The sequence below is a fragment of the Microtus pennsylvanicus genome, chromosome 18 (genome assembly GCF_037038515.1).
Source record: "Microtus pennsylvanicus isolate mMicPen1 chromosome 18, mMicPen1.hap1, whole genome shotgun sequence".
In the NCBI taxonomy this organism is placed as follows: Eukaryota; Metazoa; Chordata; class Mammalia; order Rodentia; family Cricetidae; genus Microtus; species Microtus pennsylvanicus.
Window position 1 is genome coordinate 43,350,285 of NC_134596.1, and position 25,492 is coordinate 43,375,776.

The window sequence follows — 25,492 nt, forward strand, 5'->3', positions numbered from 1 at the left end:
GCTGTGTCTGGCTTCCTCTGTGTCTGGAGGAAGACTGCAGACTGAAACTTCCCTCTTCTCAGAATTCTTGTTGTTTCACCTCTACTTCCTGCCTGGTTGCCCTGCCTATACTTCCTGCCTGGTTACTGGTCAAACAGCATTTATTTAAAATACAAGTGACAGGGTCCAGACCATTGTCCCATGGCACAAACCACTAAACACTAATTGATAATTATTTCTGGATAACTTCCTGTTTAGCACACGACACCACTCAACTTATCCTTTTCCTTGGAAATTGACATCTTTCCTTCTAAAAAATGAGGAGTACGAGAATTCTAAGATAGCTGGAAAAAATGGGAGGCCCTTACATCTTTCTTGCTAAAGGCTAATTCACACATATAGTCCTTGTGTAAATCTTCAAGGACCAATTCCAGGAGACCACGACATTCTGTTGTTGATATAACTGCAGCAGCAGGAGGAGCTGGACATGATCTACACCTCTAATCCTGCACACAAGTAGCTGGACATGCTGCAAGCCCCTAATGCTGCACACAAGGAGCTGGACATGCTGCAAGCCCCTAATCCTGCACATAAATAGCTGGACATGCTGCAAGCCTCTAATCCTGAACACAAGTAGCTGGACATGCTGCAAGCCCCTAATCCTGCACATAAATAGCTGGACATGCTGCATGCCTCTAATCCTGCACATAAATAGCTGGACATGCTGCAAGCCTCTAATCCTGAACACAAGTAGCTGGACATGCTGCAAGCCCCTAATCCTGCACATAAAGAGCTGGACATGCTGCAAGCCCCTAATCCTGCACACAAGTAGCTGGACATGCTGCAAGCCCCTAATCCTGCACACAAGGAGCTGGACATGCTGCATGCCTCTAATCCTGCACACAAGGAGCAGGACATGCTGCAAGCCTCTAATCCTGCACAAAAATAGCTGGACATGCTACAAGCCCCTAATCCTGAACACAAGGAGCTGGACATGCTGCAAGCCTCTAATCCTGCACACAAGGAGCCGGACATGCTGCAAGCCTCTAATCCTGCACACAAGGAGCCGGACATGCTGCAAGCCTCTAATCCTGAACACAAGGAGCTGGACATGCTGCAAGCCTCTAATCCTGCACACAAGGAGCTGGACATGCTGCATGCCTCTAATCCTGAACACAAGGAGCTGGACATGCTGCAAGCCCCTAATCCTGCACATAAATAGCTGGACATGCTGCAAGCCTCTAATCCTGCACATAAATAGCTTGACATGCTGCAAGCCTCTAATCCTGCACACAAGGAGCTGGACATGCTGCAAGCCCCTAATCCTGAACACAAGGAGCTGGACATGCTGCAAGCCTCTAATCCTGCACATAAATAGCTGGACATGCTGCATGCCTCTAATCCTGCACATAAATAGCTGGACATGCTGCATGCCTCTAATCCTAGCATTTGGGAAGGCAGCGGAGTCCAAGCTCAAGCTTGGCCTGTTCTATACAGCAAGTTCCAGACCGTATAGGACATCAGCAAACACCAGCAAAGATAATTAACATGTAAACTCAAAGAAGGCAAGATGGCGAGCTGTGGGAAGCCACCTACCTGCTTTCCATTCAGGGTACACAGCCTCTTGACCACGCCTGAATCAAGTTTAATGGTTTATTGAGAAGGATCCGCATGGCCTTCCTAGGCTTCCCTCCACTTTGAATCACAGTCACTAACTTGGGGGTTTGATGAAGCCCTTGCTTTCTTTCACTTCGCTTTCGCAGAGGCTATGACCAAAGCTCGGGTTGTACCTCCCTGGATGTTCACAGACCAGTTTGGATTAACATTTTTGGTGTGATCAACATTACAAAATGGTTCATTGGAGGTGCAGAAGTAACTCTCTCCTAAAAAGCAAATAACAATTTTATTAGCACAATATCAGATCTCTGAGCATTGGCCATAGTAAGCCTGGATGCGTTATGTCTAAACAATGGCTTCTGGAAACCTGTAACTCCTAAACTTGTGGTCACAGAAAGGGGGTGCAGTCTAATACCCCTTTCCTTTAACATCCCCCCACCTCCCTTTCTTCCAAAGCACCTAGGTTGGTTTTCAGAAAATTACACATATAATGTGAAAAGCACTAGGCCCAGAAATGAAGAGTGAGACCTGGGTTTTATTTTACCCAAATGTCTCACCTTTGATAAGTCATTGCTCCACACTTTGATTCTCAGGATCGTTAGCTGCAGAATTAAATAAATCAAGTAACTAAATTACAAAGTACTTCATGATTCCAAATGCAAACTAATTTATTCTTCATAAAAGCTCATCCTAGCCAGCCATGGTGATATGGTAGAATCCTGTAATCGTAGCTACTTTGAAGGCTAAAGTGGAAAGATCTGAGTTCAAGGCCAGCTTGAACTCAGCCTGAACTGTTACTACAAAGAGAGAGGGATTGTACTGGGTATTAGGTAGCTCAAGCTTGCAGTCCTAGGAGCAGAGGTTAAGGTAGAAAGATTGGCACCAAGTTTAAGGATACTTTAGGCTATGCAAGGAGTTTAAGGCTCATCTAGGCTCCACAGTGAGACCCTGTCTCAGAAATAAACATAGATAGTTCATTCTGGTTGAAATAATTGAAACGAATATATTCATAAAAATTAAAATCCTTCTAATTTCATTCAAACAGCAATCACTACATCCTTACACGGTGGACTTATCATCTTCAGTTGTAGTATCATCCGTTCAACTACTGAAGCCCTGTGAAGTGAAAGGCTTGGCTCCTCAACGCAGCATACTGCTGGCACTGTTTTCTCTAGAGGAATATAAATTTAAAATAAAACTAAAACTTCAAGTGGAAAACTTTTTCTATATCTTCTTAAATGGGAGCAGATATTAAGCTAAAATGATACAGTCATTTCTCACAAAGCTTAATCAGGCTTTTGTTTAATTAAGAAGGGCACAGAGGCTATACTGCTTGCCTATCGTTTATCAATATATAAATTTTTTACATTCCAAAATTTCTATAATTCCTACTGAAAAGATGGTACTTTTCCAAGAAATATATAACTTACTCAATTATTTTGGTACTGACTTTTTGACACGGAAGGTTACATGCTAAGGTTTTCTCTGAGATATAATCACAAAGAACACATTATTTTATATACTTAGTACAAATAGATTCATTCTTGATATAGTAATTATATCAGATGAGTCATAAATGTTTTAACCAAAATAATGAAAAAGAAAGCCTGAGGATAAGCTAATAATGTCAATATTGACTATTATCAAAATGTTCTCCAGGACCTGATTAGTAGAGAACCTCAGAGATGCCCAAAGGCTCCTGCACAAAAAGTTATAAAATTAATAAAGCCATGCAATGCACATGTATTAGTGAGAAAAATATGATGGTGCTACCATTGAATTTTACAGAAAAAGTACAAGTCATATCAAAAAAATTCTTGCCATTTTTATTTTTGATGAAAACTTGATGAATGTTCTGACTCAAAATGTGTAATAGAAGACTATATAAAAATAACCTTAGCAAGAGAAGATAGTTGTTTCTTAAGACAGGGATATATTAAGTCAGTGGTAAAGTCTTCTTAAAGATAAAAAAAACAGATAAAAAGAAAATGCGCAGATTTTCTATGTCCATCTCCTTTGATCAACCAGACCTTGCGCAGCTGACAAACCACCCAGGACACACGCTTTTCAACTCCTGTTTTAATTTCCTTCTCTGCATGGGCTTGGAAGAACAGAAACAAGCAGAAGAGCAAGCCCTTCGTGTGATTGTGCAGTTAGAGGTGGTTAACTCCTTCCTTCCCTGTCTCCCCTTTCCCATCATAATGTTCCTACTAGAAACATGTAGAACAGTTCTATAATTTGGAAAGTTCTGAGTCAAGGTGTCCACAGAATAGAGCTTCACACTTCCATGGTGTGCATGTGCACATACAGTTTCCTGCACACTGAGCTTACAAGCTATTGGTTTCTCATCATTCTCTAGTTAGTAAAGAAGTTATATATATATATATATATTATAAATATTTATATATATAATTATATATATATTTATATTATAAATATTATATATATATATATAATAATTATATATATAATTATATATAATTATATATATAATTATATAATATATATATAATTATATATATTATATAATTATATATATATTATATATATATATTATAAATTAGGTGATCTTGTTCCTTCAGCACATCCAAGCCTCACCCTGGTCCAGCTGAAACAGTCACTGGTAGACAGGTTATCAAAGCAAATGTAAGGTTTTTACTTTCCCTAGTTGCTTTGAAAACAAACCCTAGTTATCATCTAGGACATAGATGAGTGGTTCCCAACTTTCCTAATGCTGTGGCCCTTTAATATAGTTCCTCATGCTGTGTTGACTCCCAACCATAAAATTATTTTCATTGCTACTTCATAACTGATTTTGCTAGTGTTGAGTCATAAGTAAATTATTTGTGTTTTCCAGTGGTCGTAGACACTTAGACAACCCCTGAAAAAGAGTTGTCCAACTTCCAAAGGAATCACAACCCACTAGTCGAGAAATTCTGACCTAGACACTTCTTCCAACACCTTTGCCTTTCTAAAAATCTGTTCTTCCTGGGGCCCTCAGTTGCTTATGGGATGAGCGTGAGTATCTCCTCCTCCTTTTAAATTAAAAGCTTTGAAGTTTTCCACTATTGAGAGTGATGCTGGCTGTGGGAGAGCTACATATGATTTACAAAGTAGGAAATTCATACACCAGCAGTATTAGACTACTTGTGTAAGTCAATATCGTTCTCACATTTGCTAAAATTTAATTATTTAGGTCACTAACTAATTTATAAATAATCCTGACATTCAAGTCAAAATCTGTGACATGAAATCTGGAGCCCATGGTTTTACTTCTTATGGTAGAAGGAGCAAGCAGACAACCTTATGAGAAAAACAAAACCTGATTAAGCCTGAAACACAGGCTCTTCACTTCTGGAGAAAATGACGGACATATTGATAGACATGCATTCATCACACTTAAACAAGGGAATGCAGAAGAAAACATGGAAAGGCACTTAATGCTTAATACTGGTAAATCTTAGGAATTTCAATGCTTTCCTAATTTCAAAATCTAAGGAAAATTTTCCCAAAAAGAATGCAACCGAGGAAAACCACATTCAGTTATATGTGCTCTTAGTGAAACCTAACGTGGGTGAGCTTCTGAGTGCATTGTATACTAAAGTGCTCATTTCCATCAGAAGATGAGTACCCCACATAGCTGCAAGAAAAATACAGAGTGGGAAAAAGTAAGACTGTTTTATTAGTTTACTGTGTAAAATGATTTAATTGGGTTTTCTAACCCAAACTGTGCACTGGCTAAAGTAAAAATTATGGGAATCATCAAGGTAACACAAAATCTCCTGCTCCAGCTGGGGTACTATGTGCACTGTACCTCTGTGTCAGGCCCAAGGAGCTTCCCTGTCACTTCCATCTGCGGTGGACACAAAATAAGGTGGGTGACCTCTATGACCACATTTTCTTTTTTTATATTTATTTATTTATTATGTATACAATGTTATGTCTGTGTGTATGCCTGCAGGCCAGAAGAGGGCACGAGACCTCATTACAGATGGTTGTGAGCCACCATGCGGTTGCCGGGACTCGAACTCAGGACCTTTGGAAGAGCAGGCAGTGCTCTAACCACTGAGCCATCTCTCCAGCCCCCTATGACCACATTTTCCACACATCTGAAAGCTAAGCACAGTTTTCTCTCCTGAAGATACATCCAACTGTTGGGTTTATGATGCTTTCCACCAGGAAAAGTGCAGAGAAGCTACGGTGGACGCAGATATGAAGAAAGGTATGTCTATATACTGAGGTTTCCACATATAGATAGAGGAGTGGGAGCATGATTAATAAAAACTCAGAGACAGGTATTAGGGTTCAACCTGAAGACCAGAAAAGGAAAGCAGTCAGTCACTGGCTCTGACCTTAACCTCAGTCCGAAAATAGTGATTCTGCCTCCAGGAAGTCTCAGAATGAGACTGTGACTGAGAGCTGTCTCCTCCCATTTTATAATCATCTCTAATTCTGGGATTAAGGGTATGCACCACGACTGTTTGGTTTCTATGGTAAACTAGTGTGGCTACTGGGATTAAAGGTGTGTGTCATTGTAACTACTGGGATTAAAGTATGTGTCATTTGCTGCATAGTCAGTAAGACTGGACAGTGTGGCTGTTTTACTTTTCCAAGCTTTATTTTTAAAAATACAAATAAAAAAAAATAAAAAAAAATAAAAAAAAATAAAAAAATAAAAATAAAAATACAAATACAAATAAAACGACACCACAGAAGTTTGTCTTAAGACCTAAAAAATTAGCTAAATGTGAAAACAGAAATTCTACTAATGAGGAGACCAAAAATAGTTCTCATGCACTAGTGTAAACTAAGAGATCCGTGGCCTGCCCTCAGTTCTCCACACCTGGTCAAGGGTAAGATATCCTTAGAGTTCACAATGGGAATTTTAATTTTGTGTTGGTTTTTATGATAAAATGTATGCATCACCCCATTGTGAAATACATCTAAATAACTACCTCTAAATGAAGCACAGCCACACAAACTCCCGCCAAAAGCTCTAACTCTTTAGGTGCAAGGTATGTAACTTGGACAGGAATTAGTTGGGAAAATAAGATAATACCTAATTTAAAGAGATGCTCACAGCAAGTTATGGGCAGAGAATATTCACTTACTAGGAATAGAAGTCAGTTAGCTATATAGCTGGCTCAGTGCATGGCATTCTGAAGGGCATTGCATCAATTCTGCACACCAACATAGCATTAAGCACTGAAGGGATCCGTGAATAGCAGTTAAGTTAGTACAAACATTGCCTGCAGCTTTATCCTGATAACTTACATGTTCACAGGTCGTGAAGGTTGGCCAGTTCTTTCACAGCCACTGTGCTTGGATAGCATTGCAGTATGGAACCTTTGCATATCATCTTTATATTTATAAATATCTTTAAATTGCAATGCAGTTAGCAATCTCTATCATTTGTATGCTAGATTTTCATGTAGATTGTTTTACCACTATTGGTGGTGGTGCTCTAGAGCAGTGGCTCTCCACCTTCTTAAAGCTGGGACCCTTTAATGTAGTTCCTTACGCTGTGGTGACCCCAAACCATATTTCACTGTGTACGGTTATTTTGTTTGTGTTTTAACAAACAGAGCTTGTCTGAAGATCGTAGTGCAAAGCTAAACCACTAGAACCCAGGGAGTGGGGGCTCACACCTTTAATCCCAGCACTAGGGAGGTAGATAGGACTAGACAGGACTATAAAGAGGGAGGAGTCAAGAGCACTGCAGTCTGAAGGTTTAGTGGAGACAGATACAGTCTGGAGATGCAGTCTGAGGACAGGATTGCCCCTCGGTTTGTGCACTGGTAGAAGTAAAAACTCTCTAGTGGCTGGCACTCTGCTTCTCTGATCTTCAGCATTAACACCCAGTATCTGACTCTCAGTTTTTATTATTAATAAGAATTAGAATTCATGCTACATCATTGCTACTTCATAACTACAATTTTGCTACTGTTAAGGATTGTGAAGAAAATATCTGATATGTGGGATATCTGAGATGTGTCCCCTGTGAAAGGGTCATTCAGCCCCAGGAGGTCATGACCCATGGGCTTTGAACCACAAGCTGTAATCTTGTAAAGCAGCCCTCTACCACTGAGCTACACTCACCTGCCGCACTTATTCTTATTTTCTTTCTTTTTTTTTTTTTTTGGTTTTTCGAGACACGGTTTCTCTGTGGCTTTGGAGCCTATCCTGGAACTAGCTTTGTAGACCAGGCTGGTCTTGAACTCACAGAGACTGCCTCTGCCTCCCGAGTGCTGGAATTAAAGGCGTGCGCCACCACCGCCCGGCTTTCTTTCTTTTTTTTTTTTTTTTTTTTTTTTTGCCTGTCCTGGAACTTGCTCTGTAGACCAGGTTGGCCTCAAACTCACAGAGATCCACCTGCCTCTGCCTCCCAAGTGCTTGGATTAAAGGCATGCACTACCACTACCAGGCTCCTATTCTTATTTCCAGGGGCAAAATCATTCAGGTTTTGTAATCTCAGGGGATTATGCGGAACAACTTCTACTGTTCCACACAGTAGTACAATGATTACAGTTAACAAAAATTTAGTGAAATGTTTCCAAGTCAATAGCAGAGAGGATTTTGAAAGTTCCTGGCACAAACAAAAAAATATTGGAGGTGATAGACACACCAGTTACCGTGACATGATCATTAACACTGTGTACATGCATTGAGATAGCTCACAATACCCCATGCTATAACTCCTATGTAGCAAATAAAATCAAATATAGCCAAGAGTGGTCATATATATCTCAAACCCAATATTTGGGAGGCAGAAGAAGGTGTATCTTAGTTCCAGGTCAGCCAGAACTACAACAATGAGACTCTTGTCCAAATAAATAAACTGCAACTATAAGGCTAGTGGAAGGGTTTCAAACTGAAAGACGGTTGACGTCTGCAAACAAACTGGGGCAAAATGAGTATAGCATCCCATTAACAGGCTCATCCAAGCAGTGGTTCCCCAGCCTCTGGGGTCCTTCAATTCTCCTCTCCTGCATCCTTAATCTTCCATGGATATAACAGCACAGTTTAGCCCTAAGTTTAGGCAAGCAATAACGACAGTGACTTAGATTCAGCACTCACACAAGTAACAAAAGTTCAGAAAACAAGTGTCCGTCCAAAAATGAAAGACAGACAGACAGGCCTTCCAAGAATGAGACGACTTGAGGGAAATGGGTCATATCTGAAGGACAGATAAACAATAAGCAGGGCAGGCATGAGATGTAACTCTGATGTCAACGTGCCTGGGCACCTGGAAGAGGAGAAGGGAGTTAGGGGCTGGAGGAAGGAAGAGGAGGAAAAGGGGAAGAAGGGGAAAGAGGAGGAGGAGGAAGACATAGCCTTATGAATCTCCACATGGTCTATTCAGAGTCAAAAAAATAAAGTAGGCAAGGCATGGTGGTGTATGCCTTTAATCGCAGCACTTGGAGGTGGCAGTGGGTGTCAGGCATAATTTTGCTGGAAGATTCTGAAGACCATGACACAAGTATCTCTAGGAGCCAGGCTACTAAGTATTTAAGTGCACTATAAGATTCATTTGTAACTTCCCAGCTACTGACTTTGATCACTAAACTAAGGAGACACATATCCACTGAGCCACTTTTCAGGTTCTTTCACTCACACGGGCTTAATGAACATGCATAGAGCCAGCAATGCATTTTTAAGACTTTCTTCAGGTGAGGCAAAATACTGTTAAGAGATGAAGATGATGAGCAAGGAAATGGGGGAGGAGACTCTTGATGACTGAGAAACAATTTTATCATTATTTCAAAATTAATCTTAAATTTGTAAAAGATATTTTAAGGAAGAAAGAGCTCAATGAACTAAATTGCTCTAAATGTATATTCTGATATGCATATGAAAGTAATGTGGTCCTCTCAATGATGTTTTCTTCATTTTACTGGCACACCTACAGGTTTCTTACTCTCTTCTTTTAGTCTTTAAAACCAAATCTCACTTCAAAGTGTGATGTAGTCCCTTCTACTGCTAAATTATATAGAAGACAATTTTAATTATGTTGTCCTGTAGACAGAGCAAGGGTATCATTTGCTAAAAGTAATGGAGAAACTCGGGCACTTTGAGGACTCCTCAGAATAGCTACCTTACTTCCTTTGGAGGTGAATGGTAAAAGAGAAAGCATCAACTAAGGCCTGTTAAAAATCCGTAACCCTGGCATGCATGCTTCTTAGGTTTCATCAACTGTGACATGGAGAAAATGAATTTAGAATATAAGAATATAAGTGGTCCTTCTGAGTGATGCGTAGTTGTTGTGCCAGGACTACTAATTTCTAATAGGCCTCTGCTGTCGCTTCCCCTGACCCTAGTTATCCTCTTCAGGGAGAAGGCAGGTGAGATTCATCTTGATTCACCCTGCTGTCGACCAAATGTGGAAAATTCTTTAAACACAGCTACTTTTCCATTTTGTCTACACACTGAAATCATCTGAGGAACATCCAAAACTTTAAACGCTCAAGTCACACCCCAACCATGCACATCATAATATCTAAGGGGTGGGTGGGGCCAGTCACCTATACTTTTCAAAGTGTCCAATATGGTCCAAGATGAAGCCAAGATTGATACCTGCTATGCTGGATCGCCCCTCTTGATTTCGAGTGATTTTTGCCGTAAGTGAAATCAGAAAAGCCAACCTGGAGCAAGTCAGAACCACAGCCATGCTCAGAAGGTACAGTGGGATCCCAAACACGGGGACAGCACAAGTGCTGCGCTGAGCTCCACCAAGGGTTACCCCGCGCCTCACTGGAGGACCATCTTTCAAACAGCTTGCCCTTCCAGCAAAAATAAGTCGGCTAATTTTAAAGGTACCATTGTCTGTGACTGGTATTGCTTTACGTACATCCCTGCAAACAAAGCATTTTGTAGGGCAACAGGATAAAGTTTATCAAGAACTGGACTCCACAAGCTCAAATCCATGCTCGACCGCAGACAGAGATGGATGGACTTAAGCAAAGAAATATTTATCTGTGCAAGAACGTATTACTTTGCCTTGGAATTGGAATTCGATAACGATTGGCATTACTGATAAAGCTCATAATGATTTTTAACATGAATAGAAAATTATTCAACCTCATCGTTTGGGCAATGCTGCTTCTCGGTCTCTCATTGAGCACTTGTGTGAGGATATAGGACTTGCTTTTCCTAATCGTATCCTGATTCAGATTCTTCTACCATTGCACACATTTATGATGATGCATTGACAGGATAATATGGAAAATGAGACCCTAACGGATTCACACAAGGGATTAATCATACCTCTGTTGGTATGCTTATTGCAATCATTCTTATGCCTTTCTATTTCTGATGATGTATCAGTTTGTTTCAAATGCGGAAAATTCATACTTTTACTATTACTATACATATTAATAGTTTCACTATTATTGACTTATTAATAATTAATTATTAATAATTAATTTATTATTAATTATTTACTATTAATATACATATTAATAATTTACTATTATTTACTTATTAATAATTAATTATTAATAATTAATTTATTATTAATTATTTACTATTAATATACATATTAATAATTTTACTATGCATATTAATACTCCTTTTACCACAAATAAAAATCAAAAAAAAAGGAAAATAATGAATGCACCAAACTACCTTAGAGTGCAGGCTACTCGTGGTATAAATGAGACAAAGTCGGGAAACGGTTGCATGAGAAAACAAGCAAACTCTGCCTATTTCTCACATGTTCTCTCAGAATCTATACCATGGATAAAGAATTTGTTTTTGAGCGCAGTTGCTCACACTGTACCAGTTAAAAAGGAGTGCTTTGCTTCTGTATACTTTTTGCATTGTATCTTTGTACTTATTTTCACTTTTATTACTGATTAATTGAGGTATTGTTTCTAGGAAGGAGAAGCAAGAGTACACACGTACATGAGTACAGAGGTTTCAGAGTTGAGGTATCACTTTTTAGTATGTATAAAACGGCATAGTAAATAAATCTTATTGTGCAGTTGTTCATACTATGCATCACTGTGTACTGATTTACAAGACAACCATACCAAGGGACCACAATGCAGTAGATGTTGAAAGGTGGTACCAGAACAGGGACCATAAAGAGTAAAAGTTAGGAAGGGATTTAAATTATAAACCAGATAAGTAATCTTCATTACAGGGTAATGGGACAAGCCAAATCCTCTCTGTACCTTGCTAATCCTAAAGCATTCAATAAAAACTCATAGGGTTCACATTTCTCTTTCTGATTTAGAAATGTGTGTGGAAATAATGAAGCCTTAAAATTCTTTGGTATCCAGAAGGCACCTAAGATATAGATACTTGGTAAAGAATTAAAGCTAATGTTGAAAAAGCTCTGAGATAGGGTGAGAAAGTACTTGTCTGTTTCTGGTCTTATATAGGGTTTATGAGCTTTACTATTTTCAAAGAAAAGCAAATGAAAATAACTAGCCACTGTGTCAAGAGAAAGTAGTGCCAGCTGCACAAGTAACGACCATGTATAAAAAATTCAAATATTTGGCTCTTTGTCAATGGGAGTACATGACATGTAACTCCAGCATACAGAGGCTGGGAGGAAAGCTGCTATGCATCAGTTGCCTCCCTGGGCTAAATAACAAAACAACAATAAAACAATTCCATTCAGGATAGCAAGGGCAGACCTAAAAATTTCAAGTCCTTTGCAGTAATAAAAGTACATTTGAGGTACCATTTTTGTTCCAATTTTCTTCTCCATTGTTGTGATTAAACTCTATCCAAAAGCAACTTAGATAATGAGATTTATCTGGTTGATATCCCTAGATCACAGTCCATCCTTGTGGGAGCTTAGGGTGGAAACTCAAGCTAATAAATGAAGACAATACATGGGGAAACATTGCTTCCTACCTTTCTCGTTTGTCTAAGCTAGTTCTCTTCTGCAGGTCCACTTGCTTAGAGATATTGTCAACTCAGTGGAAGAGCCTTCCCACACTTTAAATCAATACAATTTCTCTCAGATGCAGCAATTAGATGTTCTCATCTATGCACACCCTCAACTGATGCTTCTTCAGATAACCCTAGGCAATGTCATGTGGACAGGTGAGGCTAATTAGGAAAAAGGCAATAATATACAAGGAGGTTTTAAAGATCGAAAGTAAATGTATTAATCACATCCAATCACTTAAACAGCCAAAGCCCAAACAGCAACTGGAAAACACAGAAATGTCAGGGAATGGAAAGAGGAAGGCCTCTAAGAACAATAAATAAAAAAAACTAAAACCAACTCTCCACAGAAACTTCTCAAACCAACGAAAACATAAGGAACTTTTAACATGAAATTTTCTAGATACAAAATTGTTGAAGGCCGATCATTTTCCAGAGGAACAATCAGATGATAATAAAACTAACAATATAGATTGCAGCACTCAAAAAATGAGACATAAAGACATAGCCTACAAATATAGACTATAATTTCTTAAACAGAAATGGCAGGATTCTAATCAAAATCAAACTACCAGAAATCAATGACGATAACTCATCCAGTACACCACATTCTTTGGAGAGATTCACTTGAAGCCTTCTGAGGTTTTAATTTTGTAGAAGATATTGTGACTACTAAAAGGATATCATTCAGCCAGGCAATGGTGGCGCACGCCTTTAATCCCTGCACTCGCAGAGGCAGGTGGTTCTCTGTGAGTTTGAGACCAGTCTGGTCTACAGAGCTAGTTCCAGGACAGGCTCCAAAGCCAGAGAAGCCCTGTCTCGAAAAACCAAAAAATAAAAAAGAAAAAGAAAAAAAAATAAAAGGATATCATTCTATTATGATAAAGAATAGGATGTCTGTTAGGGTCACTTAGACAACATTTTGCTTACTATTGTTATGTCCAGGTGGCATGCAATTATTGAGGAGGGGGCAGACCACTAAAATCTATTAAACCAGAAGCAAAGTTGATTCCAGAAAAAAAGGAAAAAACCTCCATGGGGCACACAAAGCTTATCAGTTATATCTGATCACCACCTGAGATTGGATTTCTATATCAGTGGTGATGGGAGATTTACAAACTACCCTATTTATAGCAAGAAGCAAGCATTATGCATGAACAAAAGAATTTTTATAACCTTGAGGTAAAGCTCAGGTACTAATTGCTTTGTTTGTTGTTACCATTTCCAATAACAGGGGTTTTCAGTGAAACTAGGGTTTGCATTTAGCCTATTGTTTCTGTCTGCCACTTTCTGGTGTTCTTTATTGAAGTTCTGTAATCCCTTGATACTGACAGTTTTGCATGTCAAGACAGGGTATGGGACAATGCACAATAAAAAAGTCATGTACATCCCTTAATTTAAAAGTTAACTCAGCATTTCTAAAAACTGAAAAATGCAGCTGTTCTAGAATTATTATACTTTCATGGCACACAGGTTGTGAGCCTATAATGGCCCCTTGAGCACCATGTTAGAGGTCTTTGACTGAGAAGTGGGTCTTTTGGCTGGTTGTAAATCATGGTTGTCTCATTTGTTATAGGAATGTACCTTAATGGCTTATTAATCTTGGTGAACAAACATTTGCATCTCATGATACTAATATCTAACAGGCATGGTTAGCATACTACTTATCTTTGGGGAATTTGGGATGCACCCCTCCCTTACTTAAATTCTACTGTGTGACTTAATGTCTCCTAAGAACTGGTAAATCCTTATACCATTAATGCTACTATCAATTATGCTCTACTTCAATTTAGCAGTGGAGTGCTACTCTACACAGGAGAAACCGTTTACAAGCTCCACAAAATTAACTACAAATGGATCCTAAACATAAATGTTAAAAGTGAAGAACTTCTGAAGATACTGTGGTCTCCGAGTTTGGAAAATATGGTGATATCTCTCCACATGCGGCAAAATAAGCACTACAGCCACCACCATTTGCAGCTGCCAATGCTCTGCTCAGTGCAGACAGAGCCCAGGCAGTGAAGTTATTCAGAGACTGCCATGGAGAGTTGCAAGGATCACTTAGGACTACTTACTTAGGATAAGGCAGGAACACACTAAACTCTTTGTCCACTGGCTCCCAACCAATCAGGGGAGGACTGTACAGATCAGCCGCACTCCTCAGCAGGTGGACAGTGGCCCCTGACCTGCCAAGCACAGCCACTGCAAACTCCCAGCACTCGGGAGCCAGAGGCAGGCGGATCTGAGTTCGAGTCCAGCCTGGTCTACAAGAGCTACTTCCAGGACAGGATCCAAAACCACAGGGAAACCTTGTCTCAAAAAACCAAAAATAAAAATAAAAATAAAAATAAAAACCGTGGGAAGAGCAGCCATGTGCATGAAGCCCAGCCACTTCTCCCCCCTGGGGACATTGGCCCCTTACTCACCTTGGCCCATCTGTGGAGAGCAACCCCTCATTCACCATGGTACAGCTGACAAACTCTCTCCCCACAAGGGAACCCAAGACACAGTGCACAAGAGAGACTGTGATTTCTTCAGGAAGCAATAAACCGGGAGTCCTTGCTCCCTGAAGAACCCATCCATTTGACTGGTGGAGGCTCTGATTGGTTAGTGAGGTCTGAGTGTCAGAATCAGGTGAGCAGAAGGTCCCAGCAATGGCTGCTAATCAGACCTATCCCAGATTGACTGTAGAACTAAGTCAAATTCAACAGCAAGTCTCTTGCTAATGTAAATCAATGGGTTGGGTTTTAAAAGGAAGTATACAAATTCAGAAAGGGGCTAATCAGACAATGTTGCACAAGAGAAACATTGGGTAAACCAAGAACATTTTAAACAAAGTCCACAGTGGTGTTGGAACTGATAACCATAGTTTTCACCCTTCTGTGAAAAGTCTTGGGTTCTGAGGACCCAGACCAGCAATGGAAGAGGTTGCTCAGCTTCCATGTAAAATGTTAGTCACTGAGTGCTGTAATCTAACACATGGAGTTGCATTCAATTGTCTGTTTCTCAAACATCTCAGCTGACTTAACTTTATCAATCAGGATTGTACATATCTGCATAGATCTGCTCATTGGAAACTGAATACTCAGTCGTTCAAGCTCCCCTCCCTAAATTGCACACCCACGAATTCTGTCTGTCTTCACTCACATGGAAGGAATTAATACATGCAGGGAAATTATAGAGAAAGTCACTCATCATGCCCCATCAGTCAGTCCTTCTTTAAAATGGAGACCCCTGCAGCTCACTGCCTTCAAGTTCAGTCTGTGACCTGGCTATTATCTCTTCTCAGAGCAGTGTTCCTCCTCTTCTGGTCTGAATGGAGAAGCCAGGCTCCATAAACAAATCCTTTCTCTGTTCTGCAATGGACAGTCCACTATGTACTCAAACTGGCAATTTCAGAATGTTGTGGTGCTGCAGACATGCAATCCAAGGTTTAGAGTGTTTAGGCAAGAAGACAAGAAGGGCAATGCCTTGTGGGGCTACAGACAGGGTTCAAATAGACTTCAATCAACATAGGAGACCTTGACTCAAAATTTCTTTTCATAAAGACTAGAAATGCCAATGTTCTAGAATTAATATACCTTTATGGCACAACAGGACTTAATGGGGTTGTGACACTGGCATGGTCTCTTGAGCAGCATTAAAAGGATGGTTTTTTAATGGAGGAATGGGTGTTTCTGCTGTTTGTAAAACAGGGCTGTCGCCTTTGTTTTGGGAATGCAGCTGGTTAATCCTAGGGAACAAACATTTATGTCTTATACTAATCTCTAACGTGCAGTTAGCATACCATTAACCTTTGGAGGATTTGGGATGCAACTCTCCCTTATATAAATTCTACTTTGTGACGTAATATTTTCTAAGAATTTATACCATCGATCCTAGTCTTATCACAGTAACAGTGGAGTGCTACTCTATAAAGGAACTACTGTTTACAAGCTCCACAGAATTAACTACAGATGGATAGTAAACCTAAATGTTAAATGTTCAAAGTACAAAACTTCTGGAAGATGCTAGAGGGACCAGGGCTCTCCGACCTTGGCAAATCTGTGTTACACGGGGCTGATTTCATAAAGGATATTTCAAAGCACAGTCCCGCTCCCTGTGCTCTGCACAGATGCAGTCAGGAGAGTGCCAGTCGGCCCAAGAGATACAAAGAACATGCAGGACCACTCAGATCATGCTGGAGCACACTGGCTGATGCAGGACCAGGCAAGAATATAAAGAAATCTGCATCTGATCACTAACTACCACATAGCCAGGGGAAGATGAACCACACTGGCTCTTGTAGCTCAGCACCAGAGAATTTATACATAAAAATCGTAAGATTATTCAGGAATTCCATGGGTACGATTCAGATAAAACTCTGACAATTACTGCCCTAAGCTTCACTGAGCTCAAGAGTATATTGCTGAGCTTCAAGACCTGACAGCCAGCCATCCAGAACTGTAAAATGTGTCATTGCACAATTTAGCCACATGGTGGCAGCACGCGTCTACTATACTGTCGCCCGGCAAGAGACTCAAAGAAGTAGGAGTCTGAGAAGACTAAAAGAAATAGTGACTAGGCAAAAATGCTACATTCAGGGAACAAACACTATAGAAGTCCATAGGACAATGAGAGGAACTGCATCCCAGGAAGCCTGTAGCCAGGTGATAAGGCTAAAAGAGAGACTGTTCACTCAGGCCTTATCACCACCTAAGACTCTCTCCACTGAAAGTCTAAGCTATGATGAAGAGAGCCTGGACCTTACAGCCCTCTCCTACTTATCACTTTTTCCTGTTTCTGGTCTGCCTGGTCCCACAGAAAACAAGAAATGCTTCTGTTTGGTTTTAATTTTCTGATCACCCAGATGTTTTAAATGAGCAAAGCATTCTGAACTCTTAAGTCATCAGCTTCAGTCAAACATTTCTTCTCAGGTAATCCACATTTTAACAAAAGAAGCTAGGAGCAGGCATCCTGGCTTTTGTTAAGGGCAGAGGCAGCTTTTCTGCATTGCTACATGATCAGCTCGGACCGGGCTAATGGCTTTTGTGCCATATCGAAATATGGGCCCACAATCCACCCTCTTATTAATTTTAATAAACCCTTTGCTTCTGCAACAAGACAGATATGTCGCGCCTGACTTGGGCAAAGTCCTCATTTACCCAAATTTTCCCGTCATTGGAGCAGGCATCTTTTATGCAAGCCCCTGTCTTAGGCATCTGGGGAGAAGCCTCACACCCGTCATTGACTGCCGACCTCTGTAAAGAGATTAGTGGAGAGAAATATACTTTCTAGGCCCTGTGTATCAGCCATTACTTGTTAGGATGCATCACAATGCTTCATGTATAATTATGCTCCCAAAGACTATATTCTCCTATCTTAAAGGAGAGTAGAATCACCTGAGTTGAAAATGTTTCCTCCGCTGGTACAGAACATCATTCAGAGTTTACTTTCTCAGCATGCGTATCAACTCAACATTCATAGTCAATCTCTCTTTCAGCCAAATCTCAACCGCAGCAACTCACAATCGTGATTTTTACACATCATCAGTCAATACCGTTCTTTAGTTTTCTAATACCGTAACTTCATGTTTAGCCGGTCAAAACCAGCTCTCCCAATTTTCATAATTTCATGTTTGGCAGGTCAAAACCAGCTTTCCCAATTATTGATAATTTCATAATTAGCCGGTAAATACCAGCTCTCCTAATTCGTAATTGCATGTTTAGCCGGTCAGTACCAGCTCTCCAATTATTCATAATTTCATAATTTTCTTTACCATAACTTTATATGAAATTAAAATGACTGGAAACATTCAAAAATTGCCCAAATATAATATGCTTAACCATTGGAGAAATGCAAATCAAAACAACTCTGAGACTCTTATCTCTGTAACATGACAAAGATTAAAAACTCACAACTTATGTTTAAAGGAAACTCCTCCACTGCTGTTTAATTCTCACAAAATTAGGCAACAAACCATTTTAAAACTCAGCTATCTCTTCTGGGCCTATATACAAAAGATGCTCAACCATACAACAAGGACATGTGCTTAACCATGTTCATAGCAGAATTACTTTATCATACACAGAATCTGAAAACAACTCAAATGAATCTCCTCTACATATATCATGAACGAGATACTCATAAATATTATAAATATTTGAGTAACTCTAATCACACAAATTGAAAAACTTGTATAACAAGAACTTTAAATCTCTGAAGGAAGATATTTAAGCCATCAGAAAATTGAAAGATTTCCTATTCTCTTGTAAAGATAGCACCAATCATAGCAAAATTGACAATGTTATTGAAAGCAATCTACGGATCTAATGCAAATGCCCATTAAACTTGTAACAAAATTCTTCACAGACTTTGAAAAAACAATCCTTAGCCTTGTGAGAAAAGACAAAAACTCAGGCTAGCCTGAACAATCTTAAAATCCTGTACAATCAAGGAACTTCTGAATGCATCACAATCTCTGACTTTAAACTTTACTAGAGGCACAGCACTGAAATCAATCCACCTTGGATACAAATTCACTTGCCTACAAACAGCAGACTATTAACAAAAAGGCAAAATTGTGAAATGAAAAAGCATTTTAACCTGCTTACCTCAGAGGCTACTTTAATTTAAATCTGGCTTTTTCTTTCAGTTGAAGCTGCGCTGCACAGCAGGGAGTAGAACAGGCTCTTTGTCTGTTAGACTGCCTTCCTGAGCTCTAGGGGGCAGATTTTTTACTAGGTGCCGGGGCTCAAGTCACATCCGCATCTAGCAGTCAGGTAGGCCCTGAATTAGCATCTCTATAAGACACCTTCCAAATTACAAAAGAAAGGAAGCACCAAACGTCTGAACTCTTAAGTCATCAGCTTCAGTCATACATTTCTTCTCAGGTAATCCACATTTTAACAAAAGAAGCTAGGAGCAGGCATCCTGGCTTTTGTTCAGGGCAGAGACAGCTTGTCTGCAGAGCTACGTGATCAGCTCCGACCGGGCTAATGGCTTTTGTGCCATATCGAAATATGGGGCCACACTGAAAGAACCTGTAAACTTCCTACTACTGGGGCTCATTATTGCCACCCAGAGTCCATCAATAGCTAGGACCACCTAGCTGGGATTCAAGACAATAGCAGTTACCACAATTCCATATTGGTAGTTAGTGTTACCTCTTCAGAGGAAGGTGGGATAAGAACTGGAGGTAGAAATCAACTATACAATTTAGGGAAGAGGCGGCTGGAGAGATGGCTCAGTGGTTAGGAGCATTGTGTGCTCTTCCAAAGGACCCGAGTTCGAGTCCTGGCAACCACATGGTGGCTCACAGCCATCTGTCATGGGGTCTGGTGCCCTCTTCAGGGCACCAGAATATTGTATATAATAAATAAATAATAATAAATAATAAATATTTGTTTATATTTATATGTATATGTATATAAAATAATATAATAAATAATAAATAAATAATATTTATATTTATTGGTGTTTATATGTATATAAAAATAATATAATAAATAATAAATATTTATATGTATATAATAAATAATATAATAAATAAATAAATATTTAAAAAAACCAATTTAGGGAAGAAAAAAAACAACTCTCGTGGCTCTTTATTGGCTCCCTATTTGCTCACAATCTACTACCCACTGGTGTTCTTGATTGTTAGGCTTGCCCAGAATCCCTCAATAGCTAGAATTGCCCAGCTAAGCCTCAAGCAGTTCCCCAACTAGATGAGCAGAAATCAAATGACTAAGCCAGCACAGCCCTTCCCAGCTCTACCATTCCACCCTAGGGGAACACAGGGTTCTAGTCTGGAATATTGGCATTTTAGTAGAAACTCTTCCAGTCTCTGAGAGCACTTCCTGTTCTTTTCCAAAATATGGTGTTACTTGTATGTGTTCCATTACAGAGTCACTGACCAGTGTAATAAACCCTTTCCCTTATAGCTCAGATATTCTGAAGCCAAACCTAGGTCACAGGCAAACAGCAACCCTTGATAAAGCAAAATTCATCATTTTTCTAATTTCTGGAAAGCTTAGAGGCAAGAAAGTGGTGACATAAATGATGTAATTAAAGTCTAGAAGTGTTTTACCCTAAAAGCATCAACTGCAAGCAATTTCTAAGTCTGTTTTGCCTCTGTCCATGACAAGAACCCACTTGTTCCAAAATTCTATAAAATGATTTTTCATGTTAAACTCTGCTGTTTCTGGGAATGCTAAAAGCTAGAACTCTTCACATATGTGGGAAAAGTTATATTTGGACCTTTCAGTTCTGTACCAGAAAAAAGAGACATTTTTAAAGAACTTTGCCACTGTGGCTTATTTTAAAAAAAAAGGCTTTCTAACTTTAAACATGTTTAAAAGGCCTTCTTTCCCTATACATGTGTTTAAAAGTTCCAGGCTTTTTTAATAAAAAAACAAAAACAAAATCGAAGTTCACTGTGTGTTTAAACAAAATTATGAAACGGCCTGTATTCCTCTTTATAGATTATTTTTCTTAGTCATCTCATTTTAAAATATATGAGTTTTACATTAGGAATTTTCATTTATCGTTTTTCTTTTTCCTTTTTGCTGGGTTGGGACTTGGGGCCACTCCCATGCAAGTCAGGTGTTTATTACTGAGCTACTCCCAAATTCAAGATTGAACCTTTTTGTTTTGTTGGGGTTTTTTTGTCGTTGTTGTTTTGTCTGTTTGGATTTTTTGTTATTATTGTTTTTGAGGTGGAGTATCTCTGTGTAACCCTGGCTGTACTAGAACTCACTCTGTAGACCAGGCTAGCAGCAAACTCACAGAGATCTCCCTGCCTCTGCCTCATGAGTGAAGGTTGTAATTTTTTAAAGATAATGAAAAATATGGCTATTTGTTTTTTATCCCTGTACCAAAATACCTTCAGGAACCTAAAATGACTAAAGGTTTCAGAGAGCCATGATCAGATGGCTTTACAGTATGGGCCTCAGACAAGACAAAAAAGTAGTGGGTGAAGCACATAGCAGAGAAGGCTGCTTACTCAGCCAACAGACAGTAGTAACTGAGAGCTAAGAAGCCAGAGCAAGGCATCACTTCACAGAAATACCCCCACGAGGGGCTGGAGAGATGGCTCAGTGGTTAAGAGCATTGCCTGCTCTTCCAGAGGACCTGAGTTCGAGTCCTGGCAACCACATGGTGGCTCACAACCATCTGTCATGGGGTCTGGTGCCCTCTTCAGGGCACCAGAATATTGTATATAATAAATAAATAATAATAAATAATAAATATTTGTTTATATTTATATGTATATGTATATAAAATAATATAATAATAAATAAATAATATTTATATTTATTTGTGTTTATATGTATATAAAAATAATATAATAAATAATAAATATTTATATGTATATAATAAATAAATAAATATTTAAAAAAAAGAAATACCCCCACGAATCTCCATCTCCAAACAGCCAACCAAACTGTTGTCCCATCAACCAGCTACTCCAGTGATGAGGTTAGAGGCTCTGGCATGTTCCGGCCTCTCCAAACCCCATGTGTTAACAAGCAAGCAGATAGCCTTCGGGTGTGACAACGCTTAATTTAAACCCTTACACCATGCTTCTAAGTACTAAAAACTTACGATTAAATCATGATGTTTGGTACCTAACTTTAAATACCTACAAAAGCATTTATGATGTCTTTCTTTAAACATCTGTGAAGCTGCACTACGTAAACATGCACAAGAGAGACAGGCTGAAACCCAAGCCAGCAGATTATAAACCACAACTTCCCAAAGTTTGTGTCCATTAGACAACACAGATGTCCTTGTAGCCTGTCTGTCAAAAATAAAGGTCCAAAATAAAGTTCAGTATGATATCTACTAACAATGTTAATACGTAAAGAGTATTTACTTTTGAATAACGTTGTTACACTAAACCAGGACTTTAAATTCTCAGTACTATAAATATATAGCCCAAAGAACCATGTTATAGTTGCCTGTGAATCTTAGGATTCTGCCTTCCAATGATCAATCACCAAAATCCCCATTTCTAGATGTGACAACTAAAAGCTGAGTCCAGATATAGCTCTATGTCTCCTAGGACTTAAATAAAATCACTGCTGCTTTAGAAACCATGAGTTAACTTAAATGAAATTCTAAAAGTTGATCTAAGCGATTTTATGAAGACTTTAGATATATTAGTCAATATTACTAATAAATTCAAATCTTATAAATGGAGTCAATACCAATAGGGAATGTAAACATTCTAAAGAAGGAAAAAATTCAAAGCATAATAACAAGGACATGAATGCTGCTATCACATGATACTCATAATGTTTTCAATCTCGAAGCCTTCGGGTCCACGAAAGAAACCAACACCGCTAAAAGTCCACTATTTCAGGATGAAATCAGTGACGGCTTACGGCAAGTTGTCTAAAGGACAATTTCTGTCTTTGTGACACACACCCAGTTAATGTTAAACTAAAACAAACTCAGGTAGTAAGTGAACTAGGACAAAATATGCTTAAGACAGTCTAAAATTGTATAAAGACAGTTCACTAATATGTCTAAGTTTCTTTCTCATTTCTCTTCAAAGGAAATCTGTCATAAAAATACACACATTTTATCAAACACACTACACACTACACCAACACATACACACACGATACAAACACACTACACACACCATACTACACCAAACACATATACATACACACATCATACACACACTACACCACACACATACACACACCAAACACATCGCACACACTACACCACACACATACATTTCTACACAATACACATCACACTAAACCACATACATATACACATCACACACTCCACACTATACCACACTACATCACACGTACCACACACATACATATACACACCATCCACACCACACACACTACACCACACACACATACCTACACACATCACAATACACCACACACACATACACACACATGACACACACCATACTACACCACACATACCACACTAAACCACACACACCATACACACACACATCACAATACACCACACACACATACACACACATGCACACACACACTAAACCACACACACATATACACTACACACTACACCACACACACACACACCACACACACACATCACAATACACCACACACACCACACACACACATCACAATACACCACACACATACACATCACACACACACACTACACCACACACATACACACACCACACACATCACACATACACTACACCACACACATACACACACCACACACATCACACACACACATCACACACACATCACACACCACACACATACATACACACCATCCACACACACACACCTACACACTACACCAAACACATACACACCACACACATCACACACCACACACACATCACACACACACCACACACATACACACACCACACACATCACACATACATTACACCACACACATACACACACCACACACATCACACACACACCACACATACATACACACACCACACACATACATACACACCATCCACACACACACCTACACACTACACCACACACATACGCACCACATACATCACACACCACACACACATCACACATACACTACACCACACACATACACACACCACACACATCACACATACACTACACCACACACATACACACACCACACACATCACACACACACCACACATACATACACACACCACACACATACATATATACAACTAAACCACATACATACACACATCACACACTCCACACTATACCACACTACATCACATGTACCACACATACATATACACACCATCCACATCACACACATCTACACACTACACCACACACACATACCTACACACATCACAATACACCACACACACATACATACACATGACACACACCATACTACACCACACGTACCACACTAAACCACACACACATACACACACCACACACACACACATCACAATACACCACACACACATACATACACATGACACACACCATACTACACCACACATACCACACTAAACCACACACACCATACACACACATGCACACACTATAAAGAATCTTAAAGCAGTTAGACATGGGCATGGGCATAGTGGCACACACCTTTAATCTCAGCACTTGAGAGGCAGAGGCAGGCAGATCTCTTTGAGTTCAAGGCCAGCCTTGTCAACATAGAGAATTTCAGAACAGTCAAGGATACATTGAAATCGTGTCTCAAAAGTACAAAAGAAAAAAAAAACATCAGCAGCAAGTAGTTAGTTTAACCAATCCAGAGAATAAAGAAATTTTATGGAAAAATAAAGTAAAAATGAACACTGCCTAACTAAGGTTTTCATTAATCTTAAACATAGCCCAATTTCTTGCTATTTTTAGAAGAATTATTTACGTGTGTGAGTGCTTCTATTTGCATGTGTGCCTGCACGAAAGAAGAGGGCACCCGTTCCCACTACAGATGGTTGTGAGCCACCATGTGGTGGCCGGGACTCGAACCCAGGACCCCTGGAAGAGCAGCCAGTGCTCTTAACTGCTGACCACTCCTCTAGCCCCAACTCCTTGTCATTTTAAGGCTAGAGATACTGTTCTATTTCTCCTTAAACCATACACCAAACAAAAAATAGCAAGTGAAACCAAAATTTTAAATCACAAAGATAACCACAGCTCCTCAAGAATGGCCTGGGTGCCAAGAATGTAGGATCCAAAAATTGTGTATACAAAAGTCAAATCTATACTTTTTTTTTCAAAAACAATGGATCATGTCAAAGCTTGAAAACATCACTTTCTTTGCACATGAAAAACATGTACGTTAATAAGACCTAACAGGAGATGTAAATATCTGGGTAGGGAAGGTCTACAATCACAGAACTTAGGAGGCGGAGGCAAGTGAATGCATCAAGTCCGAGCCAACGTGGGCCACACAGTAAGACCCTATCTCTGAAGAAAAACCAACTAACCAACAAGTGACCAGAGTAATCCCTGTAGCATTCTATAGCCATCTTCCAAGGTTTCAAAGATCACTTTCAGACTGTTTAACT

The 25,492-nt window shown here is 39.4% G+C and overlaps 1 long non-coding RNA gene across 10 annotated transcripts in view; it reads right to left on the minus strand.

Moving 5' to 3' along the window:
* Window positions 1-25,492, minus strand: part of LOC142837716 (uncharacterized) — a 195,959-nt gene that overhangs the window by 89,935 nt on the left and 80,532 nt on the right. For 9 of the 10 annotated variants that reach the window (XR_012908322.1, XR_012908321.1, XR_012908320.1 and 6 more), the window contains one exon: window positions 1,576-1,862. This is a non-coding gene — a long non-coding RNA (uncharacterized LOC142837716). Of the gene's footprint in view, window positions 1-1,575; window positions 1,863-2,153; window positions 2,199-25,492 lie in introns of all 10 variants that reach the window. The other variant, XR_012908323.1, reaches the window with a different exon arrangement.